At 44.9% G+C, this 17,804-nt stretch overlaps 1 protein-coding gene across 9 annotated transcripts in view; it reads left to right on the top strand.

The window, feature by feature from the left end:
* Nucleotides 1-17,804, top strand: part of SOX6 (SRY-box transcription factor 6) — an 841,142-nt gene that overhangs the window by 116,238 nt on the left and 707,100 nt on the right. For 6 of the 9 annotated variants that reach the window (XM_060261709.1, XM_060261715.1, XM_060261714.1 and 3 more), the window contains exon 2: nt 12,035-12,096. The exons of the other annotated variants lie outside the window; for them this stretch is intronic. The gene's annotated coding sequence lies outside the window, so the exon portion shown is untranslated. The remainder of the gene's footprint in view (nt 1-12,034; nt 12,097-17,804) is intronic. 9 annotated transcript variants of the gene reach the window in all.

Raw genomic sequence — 17,804 nt, 5'->3', positions numbered from 1 at the left:
TAGCGTCCAGATAACGCAAAGTGATCTTTGCTCTAGTTATTTATTTACTTTATTTGATTTGTGGCCCATATTTCCTGCAAAGCAACCTCAGAGCGGGTCACATCATAAAATCATACAATCAATTAAAAACAAGTTAAAATTACCATATAAATTGCTAAAAATACAGACTAGTCTTAAAACCAGATATAACAAACACTGCCTCAACAGGGAAGACCTATCAGTCCAAGATCCATCAGATCCTGACTCACTGGAATGGAAGGGAGGAGGCCAAATAGCAGCTAATGCCTGCTGCCTCGGTTGAAGGCTTGGTGGAAAAGCTCTGTTTAAAGGCCCTGAAGAACTGGAGCAGGTCCTGCAGGGCACAGATCTCCAAGGGGAGCTCATTTCACCAGGCAGGGGCCAGGGCTGAAAAGGCTGTGGCCCTGTTTGAGGCAAGCTGGATGTCCTGGGACCAGGGACTACCATGAAGTGTTGGGTTGTAGACCTCACCTAGGGTATTGTGTTCACAACTGTAAGATGCATAATCAGATATGTGAAGTTTACATAATGCACATACTCTGAGCTTACCTAAGGAGACACAGGCTCCTGCTTCTCTCTAAAATGCTTTCTGATTAGAGTCAAGACATAACATACAACAGGCCATAGCCACGATGGGGCCTCCCAAGGCCCAGCCCCCTGACATGCTGTAAAGGCCCCATCCAACCTCCTGCACCCCCTTCCCCACTGCTGTGAGTGGCAGGCCAGCTGGTGAGTGCACATGCCAGTCACTGACCTTGATTCTGACTCCATCTCCACAACTGCAGCAGGTGCTCAGCTGGTTCTTGCACCCTTGCTGGCTAATTGCAATTTTTCAGATGGGTGAGGAGGAGATGGCAGCCAAGGAGGAGGAGGAGGCCTAGATTCCTCACCTGCTGTGCCTGCTCTGACTGCTGCCCACTCCCAAAAGGGACCTCAGGCTGAGCTCTGCAGATGCCTTGACTGGCTGGTAGCTATCCAAGTGGGCAAGCACACCTTCACTGCCTTGCCTGCCTGCCTGCCTTCCCCACTCAGTCCCTGTAAAAGAGAGAGTGGCAAGCAGTTGGTACACTACACACCAGATAGGGGACTTATCAAAGAAACCATCAAGTCTACAAGCAATTTTCTATACTTCTGTCCTCTCCTTTGCCCCTTCCCTACCTCCAATCCAACTATCGCCACACACTACCCCGATGCCTCCTGCCCTTGTGTCTGCAAACCAGATGCCTTTTGACAGCAAGTGGGGTTGGTAACAGTCAGGGCCTACTCCAGGAGAATCTGGCTGGGCGTTTGATGGCATTAATTAAAGTAAAAGTAATTTAATTTAACTTTGATTTAATAAACTTTAATTATGTTAAGTGCCCCCTAAGAAATATAAATGCCCCTCAACAAAGAAAATCCCGCCTATGTTCCTGCCATACAAGGTTGCTAAATTTGTATGGTGGTCATTAAAGTGTGGGAAATTTCTAATTAATACTTAGAAGAATATCCCCAAATTCTGTTATTTACGAGAAATATGACTCTGTATTCTTAACACCGACATTTATTTTATGACTGTTGGAATTTTTTAGTGTAACATTGTTTTATACATTTATATGTTTTATCTTCCCTTTTGTACTCTCCTTGGATCGTAGTAATACAATAGTTGAGTATTGTGTTCAGTTTTCGGCAACACAATTTAAGAAGGATATAGACAAGCTGGAATATGTCCAGAGAAGGGCAACAAAGATGGTAAGGGATCTGGAGACCAAGCCCTATGAATAAAGGATGGAGAAGCTGGGTATATTTAGCTTGGAGAGGAGATGACTGAGTGGTGATATGATAACTATCTTCAAGAAAGGCTGTCATATAGAGGATGGTGTGGAATTGTTTTCTATTGCCCTACAAGGTTGGACCGGAACCAACAGGTTGAAATTAAATCAAAGGAGTTCTTGACTAAACGTTGGGAACAACTGCCTGACAGAGTGGTTCCTCAGTGGAACATGCTTCTTTGGGAGGTGGTGGGCTCTCCTTTGGAAGTTTTCAAACAGAGGCTGGATGGCCATCTGGCAGCAATGCTGATTCTGTGAACCTAGGCAGATAATGAGAAGGAGGGCAGGAAGATTGCATCAGTGCTTAGTTCCCATGTCCCCATCTTACACACTCAAGGGAATGCTGATCATCATCACTCTGATGTCAGGAAACAATTTTCTCCAAGCTACTTTGGCCAGAGATCCTGGAGGTGTTTTTTTTTTTTTTTGCCATCTTCTGGACATGAAGTAAGTGTCACGTGTGCGTGGGGGGAGGTATTTGTGAGTTTCCTGCATTGTGCAGGGGTTTGAACTAGATGTTCCTGGAGGCCCCTTCCAACTCTATGATTCTATAAGTTAAAAGGTAGGTTGGTGAGTATGGATGGAGGTAAAGGGTACAGTCTACTGGGCATTCAGAAAAGGGAAAGGAAATATTGGAGAAGGGGAAAATAAAATGCCCCTCACAAATCCTTGCAGCTCCCACACTTGTCCATATAACTAATTTTCAACATGGCCCCATCTGTGGATATTTAAATTAAGAGAATGGAGCCAAGAGCAGACAAGACCGAAAGCCCCAAATATGCAGAAAAATCTTAGGGGAACTTAACCTCTCAAGATAATAGAAGTGCCCTGTAAAAATAAACAGATGCCCTCTGCAGTGGCCATTGCGGGGGTTGCTTGGTGACTACAATGCTGCCAGCCTTCAAGCTTTGGTTTCTGTCAGCAAAGGCCAAGGGAGGGGGCAGCACCCTTTACAGGACTGTTTTGATCTTTGAGGGAGGACTCATTGGGGCCAGGCCCACCAGCAGTCACTTGCAGGCCCAGCTTTTTTCTAGTATTCAGCAGTAGCCACAACACAAAAGCCAGTGTGCTGTAGTGGTTACGGTTTCAAACTAGCACCTGGGAGAACAGGTCTGAGTTATGGTGTTACTGGGTGACTTTGTGCCCATTCACAAGCTCTAAGCTTAGTAGGCTTCCCAGTCCCCAGGTCCGGACAGGGATCCCCTGCTTTCTGGTGCTCCTTTCCATTGCTGGTCAACTGGCCAGTGGAGAAAACCCCATCCCCAAACAGTCAAGCTGTCCCCAATGCGATGATGTGTCCCCAATGCGATGATGTCACATAGAAGTGTCGTCATCACATTGATGTCCTTGTGTGGTGATGCTCTGGCTTTTTGTCAAAGCTCTATGGTTTGAGGGTGATTTTACCTAAGTTTTGCCCTCAAACTGGAGTGTCATCGCACAACATCCCTGACTTAATGACATCACTTCTGCTTGATGTCATCACATCAGGGCATCATGCAACATCCCTGCCATCTTCAGGAACACCCCCCAAATACCCCCATCAGTGAGAAGGCAGGACTTGGCAACCCTAAAGCTTAACCTACCTCACAGAGTTATTTCCAGTTGGTTGTTGGTCTTAAAGGTGCTACTGGACTCCTGCTTTGTTCAGAGTTATTGTGAGAAGACAGTGGAGGAGGGGGATAATAATGTAAGCTTCTTTAGGTGCCCATTGGGAGAAAGGTGGGGTATAAATGAAGTAAATAAATAATAAATATAGCTGAATATGGGAGGGGTGTCATTCTATGGGTGGGAAAGAGAAAAGGAGGTAGGGAAAAGTGAGAACATGGGGCTGACAGGCGAAGGGAAAGAGGAAATAATGTGGAGAGGGGGATACAGGGGTAAGTGAGGTGCCCGTGCAAAGGCTTGTGGGTTCCCCACTGCTCTGTGAGGCCAACCACCCCAAGGAGCAGAACTGCACAGAGTTTACTCCTGGAGAGGTTTCTGGGTGAAGGAAGGAGAGAAGGCAGAAGATAAGTGGGCTGGTGGGTACTAGTTTTAATGGATGTGGTATCCTTTAGTTTCATGAGGTTATAGCTGTGTGTGGTGTTATCTGCCCTAGCACAATGGGAAGCTCTTCATATTCAGTGTAGTCTGAGTGAGATGAGGCACTTTGTGTAAAGTGCGGGTCAAGGCGGGTCAGTGCAGCTGCTATTGCTAGATCTTTCAGCAGCGTTTGACACGGTTGACTACAATCTAATGACCCACTGCCTTACAGACATAGGAGTCCAGGGGATTTCCTTACAGTGGTTTTCCTCCTTTCTCCATGGTCGGGGACAAAGGGTGGCCGTTGGTGAGCAGATCTCTTTGCGACACCCACTTGAGTGTGGTGTACCACAGGGAGCTATTCCCTTACCAATGATGTTCAACATCTATATGCGCCCCTTGCCTAGATTGCTCAAGGTTTTGGGCTGGGCTGTCACCAGTATGCGGATTACACCCAGCTCTATCTGTTGATGGATGACCATTCAGATGCCACTCTGGAACATTTGACCGGGGCCTTGGAGGCTGTGGCTGGATGGTTGCGACAAAGCCAACTGAAACTCAATCCAACCAAGATGGAGATCCTGTACCTGAACCATGGGGGACTAGAGTTGGGCCTCCGGCTCCCAACCCTGGACGGTGCATCTCTTGCGCTGGTTCAGAAGGTGAGGAGTCTGGGAGTGATACTGGATGCTTCACTTACCATGGAGGCCCAGGTCACAGCAGTTGCTCGTTCTGCCTTTCACCACCTTCGGCAGGCCAGGCAGCTGGTGCCCTACCTATCCCCCCAGGATTTAGCTACTGTGATCCATGTAACGGTCACTTCCAAGCTGGATTACTGTAACTCACTCTACATAGGCTTACCCTTACAGCTGATCCAGAAACTCCAGCTAGTGCAGAATGCAGCAGCACAGCTATTAACTGCATTGCCTTTATGGGCAAGCATTCAGCCAGTGCTGCACCAGCTGCACTGGCTACCTATTGAGTACAGGATCTGCTTCAAGGTTTTGGTACTGACATTTAAAGCCTTATGCGGTCTGGGACCAACATACCCGAGGGACCGCCTTTCCCCATATACGCCCCAGAGGTCATTGCAATTGGCTATGAAACACCTCCTGACCATCCCTGGCCCTAAGGACGTCCGACTTGCCTCAACCAGGGCCAGGGCCTTTTCGACCCTGGCCCCTGCCTGGTGGAATCAGCTCCCAGTGGAGATCAGGGCCCTACCTGAATTACTGTCATTTCGTAGGGCCTACAAGACGAAGCTGGGCCTATGGTTGAGTCAGTGGGTGTCCTATTATTCCATCATTTGGCCTCCCTTGTAGTGACATCGTGCTTTATTACAGTGCTATCTTATTGTTATTACCATCGTTTAAGGTGGGCCTACAACTGGTTATGGATACACTGTGCCCTGTCTGCTAGTGGTGCATTTTATTTATTGTTTTTACAGTTTAATTTTAATATGGTGTTTTAACTTTGATATGTAGGTTTTTATTATTATTATATGTTGTGATCTGCCTTGAGCCCGTTTACAGGAAAAGGCAGAATATAAGCCTACTAAATAAAATAAATAAAAATAAAGTGGAGAGCAGCCAAAGGGCTGTGTGTGGAAGGGACAAGTCTGATTCAAGAAAGGATTTGCTGAAGAAGTGGGGTTTTCTTTCCAGTAGAGTTTCTTGATTCACACTGTTTTGAACAGGGTAAGCTGTTTGTTTTTTCTGGCTTGACTGCCTTTGTGATGGTGGAGCCTGCAGCTGATTCTCAGTCTTGAGGTGTTATCTGAACAACAGGAGGTCTTAATTTGCTCAGGATCACTGGGCATGGTTAGCCTTTTTCTGTCTTCTCACTTATTTGCATTGTTGCCCTAAGCACAAAGGCTTTCAGATGCAAATATTTCTAGCACTGTTCTTTTGCTGTCCTGAACTTTCTCCTTTTTAAAAGAAAAATTATATATAAGTGTGTGTGTGCACACATGCGCGCGCGTGTATAAGCTGAATGCAAAGGTGGAAATTGTCTCTCTCTGTGTGTATTTAACCTTCAGACTTAATTGTGTAACCCATTATAAATGTTGATGCTTTGTTTCTAAATACTCTTCATGGGATGATGTGCATTAAAGTGTACTTATACTTTTTTTTTGATTAATTGGTGATCTTATGAACTGCTGTCCTTGTTTAATTGGTGCCTCCAAAGCACTGTAATGGCATAAATAATCTGATAATGAGCTTCAGAGCTGGTTTCAAACATATATAATAGCTTTGCATCCCAAATGGCAAATGAGATTTGTTGACTCTATACTGGGTTATGCCTAGGGCTGTCCCCGCCCACAATCCTGTGCTCTTAAAGAAGAGCTCAGATGTTTAAAAAGATGAACTTCAGCCCACAATTTATTTGTTAAGTAAGAAAAACTTTGCTTGCTGTATTTGTGTGTCAGGCTACTGTTAAAGCACAAGAGGAGGAGGAATAGAAATAGAGAGTCAGTCCTGGCGATAATAGATATGATGCAATTATATGCATATATCTGGGAAGAAATGGTTCAACAAAAGTGGGAAATAATACATCACAGCAAGAAAAGGGGGAAAATCCTTGTTGTCTTGTTACATAATTCAAAATATGTTAAGATGTAAGAAAGTTGGGGGGAAATGATAGAATCACAAATAAATGACTTCTAAAATAAGGAAGTGACAAGTCAACAAACTGCATTGAGGTTTTCACTCTAAGCTCTAAGAGCCTAGGCAGCCTCTTGGTTTGCCATGGGGCTGTGGACAATGAAAAGATAGGGAAATGGCTAGAATGATTGTGAAGAAAGACGGGATGAATCCAACAAGGCACAGGCTAGAGCAGGGGTGTCAAACTCATTTGTTATGAGGGCCGGATCTGACATAAATGAGATCTTGTTGGGCTGGACCGGGCTGGGACGTGTTGGGCCGGCCATGTCTGTACCTATTTCAGATTAGGTAGCAGAGATATAAACTTTTTAAAGGACACAGACAAACGTGACTAAAGATTTTTTTAAAAAAACCCTTAAAATGAAACATGCTTAAAACATTAGCACTTTTTGGTCTTAAAGGTGCTTTCTTTGTAGGATCTAGGGAACTGGGCAAACAAAGCTCTGGTTCTTTCCCTCCCTCCCCAGGGGACCAGGAGGGGGAAGTGCCTCAAACAATGGAGAAAATTGAGGTTTTGCTGTGTTGCTCCTGTGGAATTGAGCAAGCCTTGCAAAGCAAATTGAGATGCAGAAGGAAGCAAGCAAGAGGGAGAAGGAAGCGGACAAGAGCCAGTTGCTCAGGGGCCTGATAGGAGCCCTCCGGGAGCCTGATTCAGCTCCTGGGCCACATGTTTGACGCCCCTGGGCTAGAGCTTGTTTGCAAGTCTATTCCAAGGCGGTGATGACAGCAAAGAAACTATATTTTTTGCTATTATTGCAATCTCACAGTATAGACCTGCATAACTCTTCCAAATGGTCAGGAGTAGGGTTTGCAAAAAGAAATGTTTGGGTTTTTTGGTTTTGGGTACATTGGACCTGAAAATACCAGCATTCCTGAATATACCTTATACCTGAATTCCAATATCTGTATTGTGGTGGGATCTGGGTAAATATTTGGGGAACTTGAATTTATTCAGCTCCATTATACCCTATGGGGACTGTCCTCATAGGGTATAATGGAGAATTTCACTTGCCAAGTTGTGCCATTGTGGTGGCATGACTTGGTGAGGGAACTGCCTTCAGTTGACTTGCTGAGTTGTGCAGCTGCAGTGGCACGACTTGTCAAGTGGACAGAAGAGATTTAAAGAGATTGTAGTCTCTTGAAATGCCTTCCAGCTGCACCAAATAAAAGCCAAATAATATCAGTTTTTATTTGGGCATGGTTATTTTGGTATTTATTTGGCTTACTACATACTGAGCTCACACCCCTAGTTAGGAACCTGTTGGGTTCTGGCTGGCAGGAGGAAGTGGACTATTCTGTTGGAATCCTGCTGTGATCTTTTTGCTAAGTACTTTGCAGATAAAAACGCCTGCATCTGTCTTAACTTGGACTGTACATTAGCCACAACAGGATTGGATGGTCCCAGGGTGTTGATTTTTCCAGTTCTGTGAGATACCTTCCAGCTGGTACATTCTGAGGATGTGAACAGAATTCTTGGAAGTTTGAGACCTACCACGGTTTGTGTGACCCTTGTCCCTCATGGCTGCTTAAATCTGCTGGGGGTGGGGCTGGCAAACTGGGTCTTGGAGACAGTAAATGCCTCCCTGAGAGACAGGGTGATCACTGCTGCCTTGAAGCAGGCAGTAGTACATCCATCCCTAAAAAAACCTACTCTGGACCCAGGAAAGTTGAAGAACTACAGTTCAGTTTCAAATGTACCATTTTTGAGAAAGCCGCTTGAATGAATGGCAGCTGGCCAACTTCAGAGATTCCTAAATGAAACAGGTTGTTTAGAATCATCCCAGTCTGGTTTCAAGCTTGATTATGGGACTGCTATGGCCCTCCTTTTTCCTTTTATTGGTTAGCTTCTTTGACTAATGGTCTTAAGCTCAAGATAAGACAGTAAATACAAAACAAATAAATAATTTAGAACCAAAATAGACTATGGCTTTGGTCATCCTGGTTGATGACATGCACAGGGAGATAGACAAGATAATTCTCCTGTATCTCTCAGTGGCTTTCTGGATTGCCTTTTGGGATTGGAACTGAGAGGCACTGTTCTGCAATGGTTCTGGTCCTGTCTTAGGGTAAGTTTCAGAGTGTGGTGCTGGGAAACTGCTGCTCTGCTCCTTGGCCTTCGGTCCACAGTCTGTTTGTTTAGAACTGATTTATTCTCCCTTTCCACCCAGTCAGGGTCCACAAGGAAGCAAACATATTAAAAATTAATTAAAATATAAAATTCAGTTAAAAACACAAAAATAAACAACACTGGAAGGAGGGTAAATAGCTGTTATTGGGGGTAAGCCAGAGAAAACAAAAAAGTCTTTACCTGCTGTTGAAGACACCAAGGCTAGGTCCAGACTGGCAGTTAAAGCCGACACAGGGACAGCTTGCAGATGGATTTAAAAATCAAGTCCAAACGTGCTCATCTGCCTCCCATACTCACCCTGTCCTCTGGAGTCTCTGAGGCGGCTCAAAAAGCTATCACTTACAAAATGGTAGCAAATTCTTCTGCCACATGCCCATCTGCCTTTCCTGGCATCTGAATGCAGGAGTATGCAAGCGCGGTGGATTGGTGGTGTGAACCCGCCAATCTGCTCTAGGCACCCACCAGTATTCTTTTTTATGTAAGGAAAAAAAGGAACCCAAACTGCGCTAAGGGGATGGTGTGCAACAGCCATCCAACAGCGCCAAAGTGCCTCCCATGCAGGAAATGGGCAACTTGTGTGGTAGTGTCTGATTGGGATTCAGATGCTCCATTTTGAACCAGCCCAATTTGAGACACTTCTGGTGCTCCTGAAGCTGCTGGTCTGAACCCAGCCCAATAAAGGAGACTGACAAATCTCCCTGGGGAGTGAGTTCCAGAGTTCCAGAGTTTTGGTGCCACAACTCAGAAGGCCCTTTCCCAGGTTGCCACTTATCTAGCCTCAGATGGTGTGGGCAACCAAAGAAGTGGCTCTGAGGATGACTGGAGTGAACAGGTAGGTTAGTATGGGAAAAGGTAGTCTTTCAATTATGGTGGCCCTAATTTATTTTATTTATATATTATATTCGATTTATTGCCCGCCCTTCCTGAAGAACAGGTTCAGGGTGTATATGCCATATAGGGCATTAAGGGTCACTACTAGCAACTTGAATTGATCCTAGAAGCAAATTGGAAGTCAGTATAGACAGAACAAGACTGGAGTGATAGGGTCTCTATGACTCACTCCAACCAACACTCTGGCCACAGCATTCTGTGCCAACCCAGGAAGGGTTTTTCCCAGGAAGGGACTCAGCTGGTTCACCAGCTGAAGATGCTGAAAGGCAACCCTGGCCACTGCTGCCACCTATCCAACAGGAGGCCTGGGCCCAAAAGTACCTCCAAGCTATGAATCTGCTTCTTTAGGGGGAGTGCAATCCCATCCAGAAGAGGAGATAAACCATTGCCTGGATCAAATATCCCACCACCAGTAGCACCTCCATTTTGTTGGGATTAAGTATCAGTTTGTTAGCCTGCATCCACTGAAAAACTGCCTCTAGGCACCTGTTCACTGACCAGTTTCCCACTAGCCTTATGCTGCTCTCACGTTTCTCTTCTCCATAGGGCTTCTGTTGGATTTTACACTATCTGCCCCGGGGCTGCAACTAGCTTTGCCTTTTTCATGCGGCAAACAGAAACTGGTTTTCAGAGGATCTTGTTTGCTGCATGAAAGAGGCAGAGTGAGTTGCAGCCCCCGGGGCAGATAGTGTGAGATCTTATGGAAGCCCCGCTGAGAAGAGGAGAGTGAGAACGGCATAAGGCTCATGGGAAATCAGTCACAGTTTCTACAGCATCCCTTGGATCTGCTTGTAGCATGAGATAGACTGTCATCTGCAATATTGATGGCAGCTCAAATATCTGCATTTCCTCTCCTAGCAGTTTTACATAGATGTTGAAAAGCATGGGGGACAAGATGGAGCCTTGGAGAGTTAGTTGTCTTTATGTCTTGTCTACCTGATGGCTGGGGATGTGTCTGAGGTAGTGGAATGGGGAGTTTTGAAACAAAGTGCCTTTTGTTTTTGGAAGAACTAAAACAGCTGCAGCTTATTGTGAATGGTGCCACAATAAATAGGGTGTGGGATTGGGGACATACAGGCATAGTAGAAGAACAGGCCAGGTAAGAGAAAGGGATAGCAGGCATTTGTGTGCCATTGCCCTTTCTGGTTCTTCATCCAGGCAGGGTGATGCTGGTAACAATATCAACACCCCTGTGTGCTTTAATGTCTTACTTTTAAATGCCAGATTAGTTAAAGTGCGAGACACCCATGATTAAGTGCTAGATGAGAGGGCTAAAATGGCGTTTATCACTGAGACCTTTTTGGAAGTTACAGTTGGTACAGAATTCTAGGCCAGAGTGTTGGCTGGGATGGGTCCATTCTGATGACAGATTCTTAGAGAATATAAACCCTAAAAGGTGGCAGGTCTACTGAATGCTGTCTCCCAAGCTCAATCACTTTTCAAACAAATCTTGATTTACTAAAGAATCAGGAATTCAAAGGATCTTACAGTGTATCAGTAAAATATAATAAAACAGTACATTCCCAGCCAGCTTCAAGTACTATAAAGTGGCAGGAAGAGGTCCAAAGATAACATGATTCTATATCAGTTGCAAATAATTCATTTGAAGTAGTGCAGGCTTTAAATCCAAGCTAGTACCTTGTAGTCATTTATGTTTTCAGGGGCATTACTGCTATCTATGCCCATGTCCTGGACAGAAAGCAAGAGTTTTGAAACAAAGTGCCTTTTGTTTTCGCAAGAACTAAAACAGCTGCATGCAGACCAAACAATAAAAATAAACTCCTGCCGAACTACCTTCTAACACACAGGGGTTCTGGAGAGAGGAAACCAGGGATATTTAGAGGCATAAAGTGACTCATTGTGCTAGCAGAAGAATGTTATAAGGCAAGCACTGTGGCTCGGAGTTGCATCTGTTACCTTTCCAGGCAGTACTGAAGGGCATTTAGAAAAGAAAGAAAAAGAGGTTAAATTGAATAATGCTTTATACTGATTGCATTGTGCTCGAGTAACCTTCACCTGGTCCACAAGCAAGTTAGACCAAAGAACTTGGATCTCGTCCCACCAACAGTCTATCAAGAATTTTACCTTACTTTTAAATGTTCTTTGCATTAATTTCCAGTTCAGCTTTGAATAAGTACACCTAATTTTTTCCCCATGAACATAATTTGGGCTGCATAACTAAAATAATGTTTCAAAAGGATGTCCTACAAATACTTGCCTTTAAAAACCATCTTGCAGCATTGTCCCATGCTTGCTTTTCTGATAGTTTTAAGAATTCTGTAGTGGGCAATGTTGCTATGTGAGACAGAGAACAAAGAAATATCTGTTTCCCTTGATATTGGCTTCCTGGAAACAAATTCTATGTAAATTGTTCATCTTTTATGGGTGAAAACAATAGTTTTTATAACTTGTTCTACGAATGGTTCAAAATGCCTCAACAGGCATTAATAGTAAAAAAGATAATTTTGAAAACATTTTAATAGTTTTTCCTCTTTTGTTTTCAGGTCAGTTTCATGAATTCAAAAGACATTTACCAGTGATTTCTGGGTGACGGTGTTGCGTATTTGTAAGTACTGATATATTTTATTGTCTGATTGTACATGTCACAAAGCAATATCTATGTATGTAGGTAGGTACGCATGTATGTATAAGTTGCCCTCTAATGCCCATAATGATGGACACAGTATAAAAACATGGTGAAAGTAGATTGCTGTTTACTGGCATGCTGATTCAAAAACAAAATTCACAAACCAACCACAATCCACATAATACCTTTTATTACAACCAAATGAAATGACAAAAATAGTATGCAAGCTTTTGATTTCTCCAGAACTATCTGTAAGGCAGGTGTAAGGAAAAGCCCCTTACTTTTCATACGCATGGACATCGTGATCACCAGTATGGTTGCCAGGGTGCCTGGAGTTTTTTACTCGCACACATCTGCTCTAAGAAGTGGACTTTGCCCACAGTTTCTAAGGCTTATGTGGATACTATAAGCCAGTCCCCATTATTTAAGCATCACTCTCTGGATGGTTAATCTTGTAGACATTGGGAAAAAGATCCCTAGTGAGCCAGGTGCCCACCTGACTAATTCCCCAACCTCGTTTTGAGGGCATTTCGGCTTACACAGGATGCTTCAGGGGGAAAAAACACCTGTGGGGAACATTTTAATGGCCTTTTCTGTTCAGAATCCCTGTGCTCAGTGCAGGTGGGAAAGTAGGTACCTTTGCTGTCAGGTCATGTTCCAAAATAATTCCTCTGAGCAAGAAAAAACAAATGGTCTATCTCAACTGGAACCACAAAGACAGTGGTCTTCCTTGTATTTGTCTGAAAAAGTGAGCTTCAAAAATCTCTTCTAGGGTCAAAGCAAAGGAATTGCTTGATAGGAATATTAACAATTTATGGGATGCCCTTACTTACTTGTGCCTTATTTAGAGGTAAAACCTTTTCATATAACACATCTACTTCTGTAAAAACATTTCTGCATCTTATTAATTAGAAAAGGAGATGGGGAAAGTGTGCCAGGTGCTCAAAGTTGGTGATGTTGTGGCAGAGTACACTTGAGTAGCTTTCAATCCTCATCTCCATGTCCTTCATGAGCAACGGTCCCAGGTAACATTAATTAGTTATTAAAAGTACAATTAAAATTTCGGTGGATTCACTGTAGTTGTACTGACATTGATACTTAGGCCTGAGAAAAACAAAACAGATTTATATATAGTATACCAGATGTACAATATGATACATGATAGCTCCGTCCTTTAAATTATGTACAGTGTACTGGAAAAAGTGGGCAGAATTTTTTATGGTGAGCATGCTTGGTTTAATTAATACAAATTTCATAATTTTTTTAAAAAATGTTTTAAATCTGTTTCAGTCTACACTTATTTGTTGCTGCTGACATGGAAATATGTTTAAGCCCCGAACTTATATATCTGCACTGTATAAAACTACATTAAATAGTTATTCTGGAATGTGATAGGGTGGCCAGACCGTCCCGGGCACCCGGGAATGTCCCGGTTCTGGCCCCCTATTCCCGCCTCCCGGGCTGGCTATACCGGGACCATTAGAGGTCCCGGTTTAGCCAGCCCCGGAGGCGGTGGGCCGTGGGCTCCCTCACTCACTCGCCGCCTTCCCCGCCCGCGTGCGGGGCCCGGTGGCGGTGGCGGAGGCCTCTCCGCAGCCTCCACTGGTCGCTGGAGGCCCTCCAGAGACTCTGGAGGGCCTCCGGCGACCAGCGCCGACCAGCGGAGGCCTCTCCGCGGCCTCCGCTAGTCGCTGGAGGCCCTCCAGAGACTCTGGAGGGCCTCCAGCGACCAGCAGAGGCCGCGGAGAGGCCGCGGAGGCGCCGGCGCTGGTCCCGGGAGGCCCTCCAGAGACTAAGTAAGCAGGGAGGGGGGGGGGCTGCTGGCGGGGGGGGGCGGCCGGCCTTCCTTCCCTCCCTCCTTCCCCTCCCTCCTTCCTTTCTTCCCTTCCTCCCTCCTCCCTTCCTTCCTTCCCTCCTTCCCTCCCTCCCTCCTCCCTTCCTTCCCTCTCTTCCTTCCTTCTCTCCTTCCCTCCCTCCCTCCTCCCTTCCCTCCCTCCTTCCTCCCTCCCTCCTTCCTTTCTTCCTTCCTTCCCTCCCTCCTCCCTTCCTTCCCTCCTTCCTCCCTCCCTCCCTCCTTCCTCCCTCCCTCCCTCCTTCCTTCCTTTCTTCCTTCCTTCCCTTCCTCCCTCCTCCCTTCCTTCCCTCCCTCCTTCCTTCCTTCCTTTCTTCCTTCCCTCCCTCCCTCCTCCCTTCCTTCCCTCCCTCCCTCCTCCCTCCCTTCCTTCCCTCCCTCCTTCCTCCCTCCCTCCTTCCTTCCTTCCTTCCTTCCCTCCTTCCCTTCCTCCCTTTCTTCCTTCCCTCCCTCCCTCCTCCCTCCCTTCCTTCCTTCCCTCCTTCCTTCCCTCCCTCCTTCCTTCCTTCCTTCCTTCCTTCCTTCCTTCCTTCCTTCCTTCCTTCCTTTCTTCCTTTCTTCCTTCCCTCCCTCCCTTCTCCCTTCCTTCCTCCCTCCTCCTTCCTTCCTTCCTTCCTTCCTTCCTTCCTTCCTTCCTTCCTTCCTTCCTTCCTTCCTTCCTTCCTTCCTTCCTTCCTTCCTTCCTTCCCTCCCTCCCTTCCTCCCTTCCTTCCCTCCCTCCCTCCTTCCCTCCCTCCCTCCTCCCTTCCTTCCCTCCCTCCCTCCTTCCTCCCTCCCTCCTTCCTTCCTTCCTTCCTTTCTTCCTCCCTTCCTTCCTTCCCTCCCTCCCTCCCTCCCTCTGGCCACCCCTGGAGTAGACAATACTGACTTTGGTGGACCCAAGCACTGATTCAGTGTAAGGGAGCTTTGTGTTTGTGACTGGACTAGACAATACTGACTTTGGTGGACCCAAGCACTGATTCAGTGTAAGGGAGCTTTGTGTTTGTGACTGGACTAGACAATACTGACTTTGGTGGACCCAAGCACTGATTCAGTGTAAGGGAGCTTTGTGTTTGTGACTGGACTAGACAATACTGACTTTGGTGGACCCAAGCACTGATTCAGTGTAAGGGAGCTTTGTGTTTGTGACTGGACTAGACAATACTGACTTTGGTGGACCCAAGCACTGATTCAGTGTAAGGGAGCTTTGTGTTTGTGACTGGACTAGGCAATACTGACTTTGGTGGACCCAAGCACTGATTCAGTGTAAGGGAGCTTTGTGTTTGTGACTGGACTAGACAATACTGACTTTCGTGGACCCAAGCACTGATTCAGTGTAAGGGAGCTTTGTGTTTGTGACTGGACTAGACAATACTGACAATACGGTGATATTTGGGGGATTTTTGGGGACGTCACAGGAAGTGCTGTGAAGTCACTTCCTGTTTCCGGCAGTGGCATTTGGGGGAAATGATGTCATTGGGGGAAATGATGTCACAGGAAGTGATGTCACTCCCTGCTTCCGGCAGGTGGCGCGGGGGAAATGATGTCACAGGAAGTGACGTCACTTCCTGTGTCCAGCGGTGGCATGACATCACCGGAAGTGACGTCACCGGAAGTGACGTCACTTCCTGTTTCCGGCACCCCTACCTTCCCCCCCCAAAGGTGTCCCTGGCTGGCCTTCAGACATTATGGCCACCCATGTATAGTAGTGCTTTGCATTAACTGTACAGGATGATACTGAACATCATTATATAAGTACATAAATACTAAGCATTTATATAGCATTTTAGGGTGTTCAAACTATTTAACATATATTATCTTTTAATCCTGACAACAGCCTCATATTGTTTCCATATTGTAGACTGACTCTTGAAACAAAACATCAGAGCTTTCCTAAAATAACCTAGGGAGTTTGTGGCAGAGATGGTATTCAAATCAGGGACTTCTGATTCATAGCTCAATCTCTTAAGAGATGTGCTATACCAGCTGTCAAATCCTTAGGAATACCTTCATTGAGCAGTCCTATATCACAAAGTGACAACATCATTTATTGGTATATCATGAAAACTGCATGCCAGCTTCTGTTGATTTAGTTGGCTATGTCAAGTGCATTTACTAGAAGGTATGTATCCATATCATAATATTGCTGTAGCCCCAGTAGATATATATTTAACCAATTCCACAAGGAAATGGAAGACTGAACGAAATTGTAAATGGAACTTCCCTGAAATCCTGTCGAGTGGTCTTTGCAACTCAAGGTTAAGGCACATTGATGGGGTCTTGAAGGAAATTGCACTGTGCAGCTGATTATGTTTGCTTTGCAGTTAAAGAATTTATTGTTCACTTTATATGGCAAGGAAATTCCAAATCCTCTTAGGGTAAACATGAAATGTAGATTTTGTAATGGAATTGGTTTACACATACATTTATACCACTTGATTGGCATTCCTTAATGACTTGCAGCACAGTGTGTGAACTGTTTTAACTGACAAGTAGGAAGTGTTTGGAAGTGTTTTGTACTGTTGAATCTGTGATGTGCCATTTACTCTTGCAAGTTGTCATGAGTTTCTTCATTTATCAGGTAAGTTCATATGAACTGGCCCTTCTAGTATATTTCAATATAAACTGTATCATATGCATTAGCGAAAAGTGCTGCCTCACTAACTCCATTGAAAGACTTTGAAACAAGCTATCTGTACTGACATGTGTCATTTGAAGGCTCATAACATACAAGCAAGTCTGAAGGGGTCCCCCCCGCCTTAACAATCATTGACCCAAATCCTCTTTAGATTTGTGGTCACCAAGAAGGAAATATTCATAACTTGTTCATTGCAAAGCCTTTCTGAGCCTTAAGAGCCATGTTAGGTTTCTGCCACCACCACAGGATTTATTTACTCTCTTTAGATCCTTCAAATTTTGGTCACCAGGTGGAGAAATATGTATAGCTTGACCAAACAGCATGGGGAGTGGCTAAAGATGCAGTACAGTCTCATATATACTCTTTAAGAAAAGGAGTTTATATAATGAACATGCATTCTACTCAAATATACAAACACAGAAGAGCTATGGTGCTTCAGTTTGCACTGGTACAGTAAAAGGAAGTAAAATAGAAAAGATAAATACTACCAGGGCTTTTTTTTTTTAGCAGGAACGCAGTTCTGGCTGGCTTGGTGTCAGAGTGTGTGGCCTAGTATGCAAATGAGTTCAAAACAATGGTGATGTCAGATGGTGTGGCCTAATATGCAAATTAGTTCCTCCTGGGCTTTTTTGTAGAATTCTACCCTGTGTTCTTGACAATCCCCTCCTTCTGAAAAAGAATGGTTAGTTTATTCGATTTATATCCCACCCTCCCCGCTGAAGCAGACTCATGGCAGCTCACAATTCATATAATTAAACAACAACAATATAAAAACAATGGACTAAAATGACAGGTGCCATTTCAATACGAATAAATAAATAGGTGGCATTCAAGTGTAATGACAGAGGATGCTCTCTGTTCCTCCCTCTGTTTCTGTGTGTCTTTCCTCAAAAAGTGTGTGAAGGTGCTCAGTGGGAAAACTGGTGGGAACACTTATGTCTGTCCCAGTTATGAACTTGGATCGATAGATGTGATGCATTACCATATCTCTTAGTATTAGGGAGGGGCACGAACCAAACCAAAAAGCAAAATGTGGGATGAATTTTGCCCTGTGCATGGGTCTTCTAAACAGAAGTTCAAGATGAGTTCACCACCACAAACTTCCCTGAATTTTTGGAGCAGTCTGTAGTGGTTCAAAGATGAGCAGCCTCTTTAAACCCCTGCTTTCTGTTCCTTGTGAAAGCCGCAAAAGCAGCTGAGCAGAGGGGAGTTACTCCC

The sequence above is a fragment of the Heteronotia binoei genome, chromosome 21 (assembly GCF_032191835.1).
Source record: "Heteronotia binoei isolate CCM8104 ecotype False Entrance Well chromosome 21, APGP_CSIRO_Hbin_v1, whole genome shotgun sequence".
NCBI lineage: Eukaryota > Metazoa > Chordata > Lepidosauria > Squamata > Gekkonidae > Heteronotia > Heteronotia binoei.
This window is presented reverse-complemented; position numbering and strand designations above follow the sequence as displayed.